We start from the raw sequence: 15,836 nt of genomic DNA on the forward strand, positions 1-15,836 counted from the left end.
CTTCTCATCACAGTGGCTTCTCTTGTTGCGGAGCACGGGCTCTAGGTGCACAGGCTTCAGTAGTTGTGGCACGTGGGCTCAGTAGTTGTGGCTCACGGGCTTTGTTGCTCTGCAGCATGTGGGATCTTCCCAGACCAGGGCTTGAATCCATGTCCCCTGCATTGGCAGGTGGATTCTTAACCACTGTGCCACCAGGGAAGCCCCAGATGTATCTTTTAGAATTGTAGTTTTCTCCAGATATTAGCCTAGGAGTGGGATTGCAGGATCATATAATCTGCATGGTTTTTTTTAAATATATTTATTTATTTGGTTGTGCCAGGTCTTAGTTGCGGCAGGCGGGCTCCTTAGTTGCGGCTCACAGACTCCTTAGTTGTGGCATGCATGTAGGATATAGTTCCCCGACCAGGGATCGAACCTGGGCCCCCTGCATTGGGAGCATGGAGTCTTTATCCACTGCGCCACCAGGGAAGTCACTCATCTACATATTCTTAATTCAGTACACCAGCTCTGGCTTCTCACTACAGGGGGAACAGGTTTTATTAAACTAATGCAAGCACTTGAGATTTCCCTGGTGGCACAATGGTTGGGACTCTGCACTTCCAATTCAAGGGGCCTGAGTCCAATCCCTGGTCAGGGAACTAGATCCCACGTGCATGCTGCAACTAAGAGTTTGCATGCCACAACTAAGGAACCCATGAGCTGCAACTAAGGAGCCCGCCTGCCACAACTAAGACCTGGCACAACCAAATAAATAAATATTGAAAAAATAAAGTAATAAAATAATGCAGGCACTCACTGAACAAATAAGCACATAACAATAAAAATCTCCAGAAGGAATGGGTCCAGTTCCCAAAGTTGCTACATTATATTTTCTAAACTATCTAGTTTATATCAAAAATATGAGACATGTAAACAAACAGGAAGGTAAACCATACAGTGAGAATAAAGAGCAATTGAAAAGTGACCCAACTCTTACAAGGAGACTGCAGTAAAATTGCCAGGTGATGTCTCAGCAGAAAACAGGGAAGCCAGAAGGCAGAGGGAAACATTCAAAGTGCGCTAGGAAAAAAGGCTGTCAACCAACAATCCTATATTCAAAACTACCTTCTGAAAAAAGATGGCAAAATAAGGACTCTCTCAGATCAACAAAAAGTGAAAGAATATATTGATAGCCAATTGCCTCACAGGAATTACTGGAGTTCTTCAGGCTGATAGCAAGGGACTCCAGAAGATAATTCATATCAACATAAAGAAACAAAAACACCTGTACAGGTAATTCTGTAACCAGAAAAGGCAGAATCAATACATATTTTCTCTTTTAACAGATGTCAAAAGTACTGTGTAAAATCCTATGTATGTAATGTGTTACTAGGCCATTATATATAGCAGTGTAATATCTATGTAGTATGTTTGCCATTAAAAAGCACAAAGGTGGGAGTAACTGTACTAGGCTAAGGAGATGACCACAGATTGTACATAAGTGTGAGAAAATATTTCCGGGTTATATCATAAGTTGATATAATCTGCATAACAGTAATAACAAAAATGGCAAAAGGGAATAGAGCTTTATATGAGTAATGTTTCCATATATCACTGGAATTATGCTAGCATAAGTCTGAGTCTCATTTTTTAAATTAATACATATATGTTAAATGAGCAACCTCTAAAAAAAATTTAAATGTATAATGGAGATGTCATTTAAAAATGAAAGTGGATGGGCTTTCCTGGTGGCGCAGTGGTTGAGAGTCCACCTGCTGATGCAGGGGACACGGGTTCATGCCCCCGTCCAGGAAGATCCCACATGCGGCAGAGCGGCTGGGCCCATGAGCCATGGCCGCTGAGCCTGCGCGTCTGGAGCCTGTGCTCCACAACGGAAGAGGCCACAACAGTGAGAGGCCCGCGTACCACAATAAAAAAAAAAAAAAAAAAAAAGAAAGTGGAAACTTGAAAATATTCACTTAATGTAAAAGAAGGCCTTAAGAACTAAAAACAACATGAGAATTGTAGGATACAGAAAGTAAAATGGCAGGTATAATTACCACTATGTATTAATACTAAATGTGAGTGGTTTACATAGCCCAAACAGGAGGAAGAGATTGTCATCTCAGATTAAACAAAGAAACCATGATCTAAATATGTGCTATGTAGAGGAAGCACACTTTAGATTCAAAGACACCAACAAATTGAAAATAAAAGCCTGTGATAGATATATCTGTGAACAACACCAACATGAAGACTGGAGAGATTATGCAAATATTAGGCAAAATTGACTTGAATACAAAGGATATCATTAGGCATATTGAGGGACATTACATCATTCCAATATGGTCGAACTTTATGGCTTGTATCTAAAACAGAACCTTGAAAAAATTATTATAGCCATTAATAGCTCTACTAGCAGAGAAGGAAGACCTCAAATCAGTACCCTGTATGTACTTCAAGAGACTGTAAAGATGAGGTCTTAAACACAAGGAGAAAAGGAATTAATACAAATTAAAGTAGAAATGAGTGAAACAGGGAATAGTAAAACTGTAGAGAAAACCAATGAAACCAAAAGTGAGTTTGTTACCCAAAAGCTGGGTTTGCCTTTTGGTGGGTGTTTAGCAAAAGACACATCCAAGCCAAAGGTGTGGAGAGGAAAGGATTTATTTGCAGCAAGTAAGGAAAACACAGGGATCTTTCCCAAAGCAGTGTCACTCAGAACAGCAAAACTGGAGAACTTGTAAGCTATGGGTACATGCATATTCTGAAGGGGCTTGAGAAGAGGAGAATTCAGCCAGGAATTTGGGCAAAGGTTCACAGAGTCCAAGCTTTAGTTGACTGAAGTCAGGAGGGTCAACACCATCATTCCATCCTTCACTTGGGGGCCTTAGGTCCTGCAGAACTCAAAGACATGTATCAGATTTTTATGTGTACCCTTGAGGAACTAGGACGCTGTTTTATCCCTGACCTATGGTTACTTGATCCTTTTCTTTTGTTCTTACATTCCCTTATTTTGGTTAATTACTGAGATCTATTCAAGGGCAAGCATTCCGGCCAAGCTTAGATCACAAAATGGCTTAGGCCAGAAATGGCTTCTTGTCTGTCAAGAAAGTCATGCCTGGTTCTCTTTCTCTAGGGACCCCTTACCCTGTCTTCTTACAAATTCTTACAAATTGACAAATCTTTAGCTAGATAGATCTAGAGAGAAAGAGGGTATATTCACATTCATAGAATCACAAAGAATGAGGGATATGACTATGGACATTACAGAAATAAAAAGGATTATAAAGGAATTCAATGAACAACTGTATGCCAAAATATAAGATAACTTAGAAGAAATGCATAAATTCCTCAGGAGAAACAAGCAACTGAGACTAACTCAAGACGAAAAGCAAAATCAGAATAGAACTATAGAGTGAAGTGGTTGAGTTGGTAAACAAAAAACACCCATAAAATAAATCTAGGCTCTACATTTGTGTAAGTGTCTTCAACACTAAGTTCTCCAAAAATTTTAAAGAAGATTTGTTACTGCATTAGACTGGAGGCTCCCCTCCTGGGCCCCTAGCTGAACCAACACCCCCCTGCCCCCGAACCCTCACTGGGTCAGGGAGTTCTTTCCTGCTCAGGTTTGAGCTGCCAATAAGGAAACTGAGTTTGGTGCAAGCAAGACAGGCTTTTATTCAATGGCCAGAGAAAGAGAAGGGGGAGCTAATGCTCTAAAGACACCTTCTCTCTGATTACAAGTGAGGACAAGCTTTTTATAGAAGTGGGTGGTGACTTCCCTGGCAGCCCAGTGGTTAAGACTTCACCTCCAAGATAGGGGATGTGGGTTCAGTCCCTGATCCAGGAGCTGAGATCCCACATGCCTCACAGCCAAAAACCAAAACATAAAACAGAAGCAATACTGTAACAAATTCAATAAAGACTTTAAAAATGGTCCACATCAAAAAAAAAAAAAAAGAAATGGGTGAAGGTGCTTATATGAGGCAGGAGTCTTTTGTCTTCCTGATTCATGGAAATGGGTGGAGATTTCCCAGGATGCAATTCATGCCTCTATTCTGACAGTCTGTGGTGCAGGGGGAGGGTGATATTATTATTACAATGATATGGTAAAGAGCTGTAAAGTGACATTTGTCCCAATTTTGAAGTTCAGTCAGATTATTCTGGATTCTCATCGTGAATGTTTCCTGGGTCTGAGTCCCTACTAACGACTCCATGACCAGCACAGATCACAGGGCGACAGATGATATGTGACAGTCTCCAGAGCAAGTGAACCATACACAGCGTTCGACCTCTGCCAGGCCTTGGGAGAAAAAAAGGACATTCACGTGGGTGCGGAGCAACGCCCCACCAACCTGCCTCAGGGGACTCCGGGTTGGACAGATCGCAATACCCCGCCCCCTTGTCCTGAGTGACAACCTGCGAGAGGAAGCCTGACTCGGCAAAACCACGCTTAGGCGCTGGGATTGAACCTACACTCGCCTGGCACAATGTGGGGAAGAAGAGAGGCTACGGGTGCAGAGCTGCGGGGAGAGGCTCCAGGGTGGAAATTCCTATGAGAAGTAACGGGACAGGACGCCCGGGGTCCTGGCTTCGGGGGCCAACCCCCTTCCCCCAGCCGGAGGGGACTGAGGTCCGAGCGGTACCCCAAACCCACAAGTATCCACTGATTCCAACGGTGACCATGAAGAGGCCAGTTCAAAAGATGTCCAGTTTCGACCAGCCCCTCTCCGCGTCTCGGCACCCCAGGGCACCACACTCACCATTTCGAGGTTTCCTGGGTCAGAGTCCCTCCTAACGACTCCAATGACTAGTGCATATATGTGAGGGTCTCCAGAGCCTGGGAAGCTTACACAGCGTGCTACCTTATGTGTGGTGGGAGAAAGGACTTCTAAGCTGGTCTGAGGGTCGCCCCACCCACCTGCCTGAGAGGCCTCCTGGTTGGACAGATTCCAATACTGAATTAAGGATATGCAGATTACGACCTGCTGAATAATGTGGCACACCCCGTTATTGACCTTAAAAATAAAATGGTCATTTATTTTACCAGTAAAAATGGGTTTATGGGGAAATAGAAAAGGACTGCAGCTCCTGAGTTGCAAGCAAGCTACAACAGAAGCCATAGTCAAGACCAACAAACAAAGCAGAGGAACACTATTTCACTGAGAAAAAGAAGGAAGTTGGGAAGGGTTATTTTAATGGAAACTCCATTGGAGAAAAACAAGAGTTCAGGGTGATGACAGTTTCTCACTGGGTGAGTAGTTGAAGGGGTCAATTTATTGTAGGAGATATAATGTGCATTCTTTTTCTATGTGGCCTATAATGGGTCATTCTTTTGTGATGCAGATTCTATTGCTGGGGTGTGTAATTAAACTGACAATTCCTCCTGTAACTGAGGTGGAGAAGATCTGGGTTAGAGCTCCCCTGATTAACAGATTGAAGAATAAAAACCACATGATCATCTCAATAGATGTAGGAAAAGATTTTGAAAACATTCAACATCCGTCTATGATAAAAACTTTTCAAAATGGGTGTGCACAGGGAACGTACATCAACATAATACAGACCATACATGACAAACTCACAGCTAATATACTCAATGGTGAAAAGCTGAAAGCATATCCTCTAAGACCAGGAAAAATACAAGGATGCCCACTCTCATCACATTTATTCAAAATAGCATTGGGAGTTGTAGCCACAGCAATCAGACACAAAAAAGAAATAAAAAGAATCCAAACAGAAAAGGAAGAAGTAAAAATGTTGCTGCTTTCAGATGACATGATACTATACATACCAAATCTAAAGATGCCATCTAAACACTACCAGAGCTCAACAATGAATTCAGTAAAGTTGCAGTATAAAAAAATAATATACAGAAATCTGTTGCATTTCTATACAGTAAAAACAAACTATCAGAAAGAGAAATGTAGGAAACAATCCAATTTACCATCCCATGAAAAAGAATAAAATACCTAGGAATAAACCTATGTTGTAGGTAAGAAGACCTGTACTTGGAAAACTGTAAGACACTGGTGAAAGAAACTGAAGACAACACAAACAGATGTTAAGATATACTGTGTTCATGGACTGGAAGAATTAATACTGTTAAAATGACCATAACACACAAGGCAATCTACAGATTCAATGCAATTCCTTTCAAAATATCAATGACATTTATCACAGAACAGGAACGAATAATTCTAAAATTTGCTTGGAAACTCTGAATAGCTGAAACAATCTTGAGAAAGAAGAACAGAGCTGGAGGAATCATGCTTCATGACTTCAGACCAATCTACAAATGTACCGTAATCAAACATTATAGCATTGGCACCAAAACATCCACAAAGATCAATGGAAGAGAATAAGAGTCCAGAAAAAAATCCACCCAATTATGGTCAGCTAATCTACAAAAAGGAACAAGAATATACAATGGAGAAAAGAAACTCCCTTCAATAAGTGGTGCCGGGAAAACTGGACAGCTACATGTAAAACAATGAAATTAGAACATTCTCTAACACCATGTACAAAAATAAACTCAAACTGGATTAAAGATCTAAATATAGTGCTTCCCTGGTTGCACAGTGGTTAAGAATCTGCCCACCAATGCAGGGGACACGGGATCAAGCCCTGGTCCTGGAAGATCCCACATGCCATGGAGCAACTACACTACTGAGCCTGCGCTCTAGATCCCGCCAGCCACAACTACTGAGCCCGTATGCCACAACTACTGAATCCCGTGTGCCTAGAGCCCATGCTCCACAAAAGAAGCCACCGCAATGAAAAGCCTGCGCACTACAATGAAGAGTAGCCCCCGCTTACCGCGACTAGAGAAAGCTGGCACACAGCATGAAGACCCCAAAGCAGCCAAGAATAAAATTAATTAATTATAAAAATAAATAAATATAAGACAAGAAACCAGAAATCTTCTAGAGGAAAAGACAGGCAGACTTGCACCTAAATCATAGCATTATTTTTTTGGATATGTCTTTGAAATCAAAGGAAATAAAAGCAAAAATAAACAAATTGAACCAAATTAAAAGCTGTGACACAGCAAAGGAAACCATGGACAAAACACAAAGAACACCTACTGAATAAGAGAAAATATTTCCAAATCGTGTGACTGATAAGGGGTTAATAATATCCAAAACATGTAAAAAGTTCACACGACTGGACAATCGATTTAAAACTAGACAAAAGACCTGCATAGACATTTTTCCAAAGAGGGCATTCAGATGGCCAACAGGCACATGAGAAGTTGCTCAATGTCATTAATCATCAGAGAAATGCAAATTAAAACCACAATTAGATGTCACCTCACATCTGTCAGGATGGTTATCACCAAAAAGAAAACAAATAACAAGTATTGGTGAGGAAGTGGAGAAAGTGAACCCTCCTACACTGTTGGTGGAAATGTAAAGTGTTGCAGGCACTCTGAAAAACAGTATGGAGAGTTCTCAGAAAACTAAGAACAGAATTGCCATATGACCCAGCAATTCCACTCCTGGGTATGTATATCCAGAAAAAACTGGAAACACTAATTCAAAAACATACATGCACCCCAATGTTCACAGCAGCATTATTTACAACTGCCAAGATATGGAAGCAACCTAAGTGTCCATTAACAGGAGAATGGACAAAGAAGATGGGGTATATATATGCAATGAAATACTACTCAGCCATAAAAAAGAATGTGTTTTGTGATTTGAAACAACATAGATGGACTTAGAGGGTATTAAGCTAAGTGAAATAAGTCACACAGAGAAAGACAAATACTGTATGATATCACTTATATGTGGAATCTAAAAAATAAAAAAAAAACCCAGAGGATATAACGACAAAGACTCATAGATACAGAAAGCAAACTAGTGCATACTTGTAGGGACAGGGTAAGGGGGAGAGGCAAGACAGGGGTAGGGAATTAAGAGGTACAAACTATTATGTATAAGATAAATAAGCTACAAGCATATATTGTCCAACATAGGGAATATATTCAGTATTTTATGACTATAAAATTGTGAATCACTATGTTGTACACCTGTAACTTACATAATACTATATATCAACTATACTTCAGTAAAATAAACTTCAAGTAAATAAATAAAAGTGATGTCAAACACCACCCAGTTCTACAAAAAGTAAGCCATTAGTTGATACAGTTGCTGACTTCCCACACACTATGAAATGAATTCAGGGATGAGATCAGGAATGAGGCACCCTGTGCTCTGGGAAAAGTGGAAAAACAGGACTTTAGATAGTTAGATATTGTCAGTAAAAACTTTATGAACCCCAATTTTGCATTTTCCTATACTTAGAAAAGCGCTAAAATCATCAATGAAGATATCTCTTCCTCATGACTAAAAGTAACCTTCTATTACAAAAATGTGTGCTTGAGTGCACATACCCCTTCTCTAAATCACTGGTATATGGAACTTCAAACTTACTGTTTGGAGCAGTTCCTCAAAGCTACCTGAGGAGCTGTCTCCTGCTACAGTCCTCAGTAAGTCCATAAATAAAACAAAGTCACAGATCTCACATCATGTGTTTTTCTTTCAGTTAACACGTGTAATCTCCAATCTGTCATGGATCTAAGAAGAGATATTGCTCTTCTCGTTGTTCAGTTTCTTCCCAGTTGTGAGGATGAGAATAATCACTCAGAGCTGTTTACATACTGGAAGAAAAACCATCCATTCGGGTTTTTTTTTTCTATTTTTCCTTTCTAAGACTATACCACTTTCAATTATTGATTCTACTGCTAGTGCCCATGGAGTTGGTTTCAGAGTTTTTCTTTTGTGACCAATGTGCCTAAATACATCATACTGGGATTTCTACTTTTGAATTTCTTATCCTCATCTTCTAAAAATTTCCTATGCTGAATACCTGTCCAATACCTAAAAGGTATTTTCCATGGGTTATCTTCCATTTTATCATTGCCCTTTGAAGACAGGATTAACACCCAACCTAAAATAAATATGATCATATGTTAAGACTGTTGTTGACACATGCATTAAGTTAATAGAAGTAGTATTATTCCACAAAAATACTTTTGAAGGAGAGTAGGGCAAGGTTAAGTGGGTTAAGCTGGCTTGTCAAAAGTTAATGTGTTGCCCCTTTAAGGTGTATAGGAGTAGAGCCTACAGGTTTTAAAGGTTTGACCCTCTTACACACTGGCACAGAAAAAGGAACATGAGTAAACCTTCCTAGCTTGTTTATCCATTGTGGGCCAGGAAGGGTGACTAGGTATGTAAATTCAATTAAAAGTCAAATATCAAACTCCCATGTAATTCTTTTTGGCTGCACCATTGTAGATATCATGGTGAATCAGGAAAACATACTCACTAGCACTGTGAACAGCATCAAGTGCTTCCCACGCAAATTAGACAGTATAAAGGTATAATCTAGAGAACAGTGGAATCAGAAAATACTCCCAATCGTAAAACTCTGAAATACTTTCTCGGTGGAGACATGAAGCCTTCCAGAAAAAAATCAGACTCTCATGGATCTTCATGTGGGACACGAGGGGAAAATCACTTCTATGAAAATGAAAATCAAAAAGTTGATGGTGGTTTGGGGGATGCTCTTGACTACAAGGGCACTGAATCTGGAAAATAAGCTGGAAGATGGTGTCCTTGAAGCTTCTATGTATCTGTCTCTCTCCCAGTGTGGTGGCTCCAAAATCGGAAGAATGCCTTCTCTGCATCTGCTTTAAAATCACACACAGATGAGCTGTTGGTAAATTCTAACAAGGAACCACAAAGAGGATCGATTCTGGAAAATCTAGGCCCTAACGTTACTCACAGGCAAGGTATCTCCAACTCTAGATTTTTCTTGTCCTATCGCAAGTCTCTCTTCTTAATTCAAATTCTATTCAACAAATACCAGTCAGAAGGAAAGACAAAAAGCAAACAGGAAAATCATAATTTACATAAAAGTGTAGTCTTTGACAACCTTGCCATGCATTAAAATTTATTCCAAGTGTTTAATAGAATGGAAAACTGAAAAAAGCTCCTGTATCCACAAGCCCCCCAAAAGGACATTTCTCAGTATTTATTTATTTATTTATTTATTTATTTATTTTGGCTGCGTTGGGTCTTCGTGGCTGCGCGCGGGCTTTCTCTAGTTGCGGCGAGTGGGGGCTACTCTTCGTTGCAGTGCGCAGCCTTCTTATTTTGGTGGCTTCTCTTGCTGCAGAGCCCAGGCTCTAGGTGTGCAGGCTTCAGTAGTTGTGGCACGCGGGCTCAGTAGTTGTGCTCGTGGGCTCTAGAGCACAGGCTCAGTAGTCATGGTGCACGGGCTTCGTTGCCCCGCGGCATGTGGGATTTTCCTGGACCAGGACTTGAACCCATGTCCCCTGCATTGGCAGATGGATTCTTAACCACTGTGCCACCACGGAAGCCTGTGAAATAAAAATTCTTAAAAACTGGAATGTAACACTGGATTTTTTTTCCCCCCTGAAATTTACCCTTCTTGCCTCTTTGAAAATATTTTATACGGTCTTTCAAGCTCTATTAATTAAGTACATTTTACACTATTGAAAAAAGAAATTTAAATAAGTGAGTAAATCTTTTGAAGGGCACTAACCCAGAGATGGGCAGTGGTCACAGGTTAGCTCGTCCAGAAAAGTTTGAAAAAAAAAACCCTCCACAAAATGATTTCCCATAGGATGTCTCTTCCAAGAAAAAAAAATTGGGAGGAGAAGGGATTTCATACACCTACTTCCAAGTGGTTATTCTCGGCTTTCCCCTCGTGTAGAACATCCACAGACCGCCCCCCTCCCCAGTGCAATCCACGACTCTGCGCAAATAGGATAAACAATTAAAATACTGGGTGTGTTTAAATACACCACGGGAGAAGAATAGTTGATAGATGATGTGAATCGGAGAGGGGAAACTGACTTTGGGAAGGCGGGGAGCGCTCTGGAAATTTCATGAGTTCTTGCCAGCCCTACTAAGAGTTATTCTGCAGGTCGGTTCCATGCCTGGCCACACAGCCTTACACCAAGCCCTTGATCCCTGGAGGACATAAGACCCTCTTCTTCCAGGCAGGACTGGCCTGGGCCATCCTCTTGTCACAGGCAATCCCAGGCCAGGGAAAAGTTCTATCTAGGCGCAATTGGAGAAAAAAAGGACATCCACGCCTGTGCAGAGCATCGGCCCACCCACCTGCCCCAGCGGCCTCCCGCTTGGACAGATTCCCAATACCCCGCCCCCAAGTACCTGAGTGACAACCTGCGAGAGGAAGCCTGACTCAGCAGAATCACTTAGCGCCGCTGGGATTGAATCTGTCCCCGCCTGGCACTTAAGGTTTGAAAGAGAACTTTTCCCTGGCCTGGGATTGCCCGGCATGGAACTGTGCTTCTTGTTAAGAAAGGCAGACACTTAGATGTGAACTCACCGTTTGTAATAAAGAGGCTGGCTCCAGTTTCATCTTTGCGCCTTGACAACGCTGAACCTTCCACCCATCCCTCCCCATCCCCACTCATTAGGTACTTAAGCTAAAGAATCCCGGAGCACTTGGCTTTGGTAGGAAGTCTGAATCACTCAGTCCTAGCTGGGTGCCGGGACGAATCTCAGTCAAACCACAAGCTGTGAGGTGTGTGCATTAACCTTTCAGCTGTACATTTTACACTAGAAGGAAATTTATTTTAGATCAGTGTTCCCTGTGTGCCTAGAAAACCTCGAAATGTCAGCATTCAAGGCAATTGTATTCCTATTTCCACTGATAGAAGAAAAACAATAAGTTGTACTGAAAATTGGAAAATACCTTAAAAGTCTTCCTGCCTCCCCTCAGGTTTATTGAAGTATAACTAATAAAACTGCATTTAAAGATTAAAACATGATGATCTGATACACTTATACTGTATTGTATAATTGAAATTTATGAAGAGTGGATCTTTTTTTTTAAGGGAACCCTAAAATATGCATTTTAATGGGGAATGGCAGAAATCACAATAGACTATTATCATCATTGTGGAAGTATTAATCGCACACTTTAAATATATTCATGTTCAATGTCTCTCTGTTTATTCGTTGTTTCTCCCATTCCACAAGTGCATAGGTTATTTTCTGTAGATCTGTGGAAAATGGGCCAGGGGTGGAAGGTCCATACAGGCTAGACAGAGTGAAGAGCCCATGACTGTTCAGCACAGAAGGAAACTGGAAAAGTGTGTTAGTACCTTGCAGTCTGGCTGGACTTAGGGGAACAACAGGGCTGAGGGTACTCCAAAAGTGGATACTGGAGACCAAGGCACTCAGAGTCGAGAAGGGTGTCTGTGAAAATAATCCTAGCGTAATAATCAGTGGGCTTGGATCACTGCCTGTGATCATGATGGTTGGTACTAGTTCTAACCCTTTGGGTTTCTTGGACCTTGATGAATTACTTGTTTTGTCTTTTTCTGGCAAAGCTGAATCCTGGTCTTGAGGCTCCATGTCTGCGTCCATGTCTGGGTCCATCTCTGGGTTGGAACTCAGCGGTAGTGAAGGTGTTCTAGGAGGTTCCTGAAAAGGGCAAATGGACGAAATAGGAGGTGTGGTGGTAAAAGTGGCAGTTGCACTGGATGCAGAAGTTGGTGCTTCTAGCGAAGGCAGTTTGGGGGAAGACAAAGTCTCCAGCGCTTGGGCAGTTTCTTTGGAAGATGGAGAAATACTTGGGTCAGTTGAACTGGTGGCAGCAAGAAGTTCAACTGGTGGCTTTTTAGAAGGTGTTACAAATTTGGTAACAGATGGTGTTGGCTCCTGAGGGGATTTTTTTCTCTGCCAATTTCTCAGCTGGATTCTCAACCTTTATAGATTTGAAAAGCTTCCTATTGGAGGAGTTCAAAGATCTGAGGGTAAATGGAGAATATAAGCCAGAGTGTCTGTAGTCACTGCAGCTAGGGGTCTTGGCACCAGGCTGCGGTGGCTTCTTTTTCCCTCCATTCTCCTCATCTATGGATCTCTTGCTGCTGACTTCACTGATGCGTAAAGCTTCAGTCTCCCTCAAGCCTGCCCACTGGCATAGGAACCGTATTCAAAATCTCTGGGTGCGAGACAAACTTGTACACAAACTTCTGACCCCTCACGTTTTCAATGATATTCTTCATATAATAGTATCTGAGGGGTCGGCTGTGTTTGTCATAATTCATGTTAGGCTTGTTCTTTTGAATCCCTCAGAGACGAGCCACCTCTTCTGCCTGCAAATGCTTGAACTCCCCGTCATTAGAGGTCCAGCAGATCATGTGATCGTTCTGAGGCTCCTTTAGGAGCTGAAGGAGGAACTGCCACAGGGTGATGGCATTGTTAAGAGCAATGAACGAGGCCACTTGCGAGGCTGCCTCAGGGTCTCTGCCTCAAACATCATGCTTCTCTCCACCGGCCACCTCCTAATGCTGGAAACTCGAGGACAGCGCCGCGGCCACTGTGACCCCTGTGGCGGAGCTGGAGAAGGCGGCGGCAGCCAAGCCATTCGTTGCAGCAGCCAGGCCTGCCAGTCGCTCCACGCCTGATAAGAGAGTGGATCTTAAGCATTCCGACCACACAAACAAAAATAAAGATAGTTAGGACTTCCCTGGTGGTCCAGTGGTAAAACTCCGCACTCCCAACGCAGGGGCCCGGCTTCCATCCCTGGTCAGGGAAATAGATACCACATGCCGCAACTAAGAGTTTGCATGCCGGAACTAAAAGAGCCCGCATGCTGCAAGGAAGATGGAAGATCCCGCATGCTGCAACTAAGACCCAGCACAGCGAAATAAAAAAAAACAAAAAACAAAATGATAACTAAGTGAAGTGATGGATATTAATTAACCTGGAAATTCTTATACTCCCAGGAGACTTAATTGCAAAACTCTTACATTGCAAAACACTTCATGCATTGACTTATTTGAACAACTTTATTGAAATGTATGGCACATACTGTGGAAGGCACCCATTAAGTATACATTTTCATGCTTTTAGTATATTTGTAGATACATGTATTTATCACTACAGTCAATTTTTGAAGATTTTCTCACTTCAAAAAGAAACTCTTCTACTCTTTAGCTGTCACCGCTAATCTTCCCATCTTCCTCCTCCAATCCCCGGCCTTAGAAAACCACTAATCTGCTTTCTTTTTCTCCATCCTCGTCTTTCTTATGAAAAGAATTCTATAGTATATGGTCTTTTGATTGACTCAGCATGATTTTTTTCAAGGGAAAATTATAAATCAATATTTCCTTCATTTTACATCAGAATAACATTTTATTGATTGGGTAAAACACATTGTTTTCCTATTCATCTGTTAATGGAACTTTAGATGTTTCTACCTTTTGGCTACTATGAATCACATTACTCTAAAATTCATGTATAAGTTTTGGCCAAATATGTATTTTCATATTCTTGGGCATATACCGAGGAGTGGGATTGATGGGCCATATGATAACTCTAGGTTTAATATTTGAGGAACTCCCAGAACTTTTTCCAGAGTGGCTTCGCTATTTTGTCTTCATTCCAACCTGTATGAGAGTTCAAATTTCTCCATCTATCCTGGATAAAACTTATTACCTCACTTTTTGATTTTAGCCATCCTAGTTTTTGTGACATGGAATCTCATTGTGGTTTTGATTTGCATCTCCTTGATGACTAATAATGGCCAGAATCTTTTCATATGCCCTTGATCATTTGTATATTTTACTTGGAAAAATGTGACTTCAGATGCTTGTCACATTTAATATTGAGTTAATTGACTTTTTATAACTAACTTATAAGAAGTCTCTAGATATTTTCAATATAAGTTCTGTTTTAAATATATGATTTGCAAAATTTTCTTCCATTCTAAGGGTTGTATTCACTGTCTTGCCTTAAAAGTTTAATTTTTATAATATACACATGCCATAAAATTTACATTTTCACCATTTTAAGTGTATAGTTCAGTAGTACAAAATACATTGACATTGGGAAACCAATCTGCAGAACTATTTTCATCTTTCAAAACCAAACTCTATACCCATGTTGACATAAACAAATAGGATGCCAATTATTTTTCCAGCAAAATATGTGTTTATCCAGGATTAGCAAAGAATTGTAATTTGGGGTCAGCAACCTTGGCATGCAAGTTCCCCTGCAGCAAGGAGAGTATTCTTTTAAAGAAGGGAAAAGGAAGTTGGGAGGGCTATAGTAAGCAAAGAGTTTTGCACAGCAAAGAAACCATAAACAAAACAAAAAGACAATCCACAGAATGGGAGGAAATATTTGCAAATGATGTGACTGAAAAGGAATTAATCTCCAAAAGCTACAAAGAGCTCATGCAGCTCAATATTAAAAAAACAAACAACCCAATCAAAAAATGGGCAGAAGACCTAGATAGACAATTCTCCAAAGAAGACATACAGATGGCCAAGAGACATGTGAAAAAATGCTTAACATTGCTAATTTCAAAACTACAGTGAGATATCACCTCACACCAGTCAGAATGGCCACCATCAGAAAGTCTACAGACAATAAATGATGGATGACAGATGAATGGATAAAAAGAAGTGGAACATATGTACAATGGAATATTACTCAGCCATTAAAAAGAATGAAATAATGCCATTTGTAGCAACATGGATGGACCTAGATGTCATACTGAGTGAACTAAGTCAGAGAAAGACAAATATCATATGATATCACTTATATGTGGAATCTAAAAAAAAAAAAAAAAAGATACAATGAACTTATTTACAAAACAGAAACAGAATCACAAACTTAGAGAACAAACTTATGGTTACCAGAGGGGAGAGGGGGAGGGATACTTAGGGAGTTTGGGATTTACATGTACACTACTATATTTAAAATAGATAACCAGGGACTTCCCTGGTGGTCCAGTGGCTAAGACTCCACACTCCCAGTGCAAGAAGCCTGGGT

The 15,836-nt window shown here is 40.9% G+C and overlaps 1 pseudogene; it reads right to left on the minus strand.

The window, feature by feature from the left end:
- Positions 1 to 11,957: 11,957 nt before the first annotated feature.
- Positions 11,958 to 14,941, minus strand: LOC132518472 (ETS domain-containing protein Elk-4-like; annotated as a pseudogene).
- Between the last annotated feature and the right edge of the window lie 895 nt (positions 14,942 to 15,836).

This window comes from Lagenorhynchus albirostris, chromosome 3 (assembly GCF_949774975.1).
Source record: "Lagenorhynchus albirostris chromosome 3, mLagAlb1.1, whole genome shotgun sequence".
NCBI lineage: Eukaryota > Metazoa > Chordata > Mammalia > Artiodactyla > Delphinidae > Lagenorhynchus > Lagenorhynchus albirostris.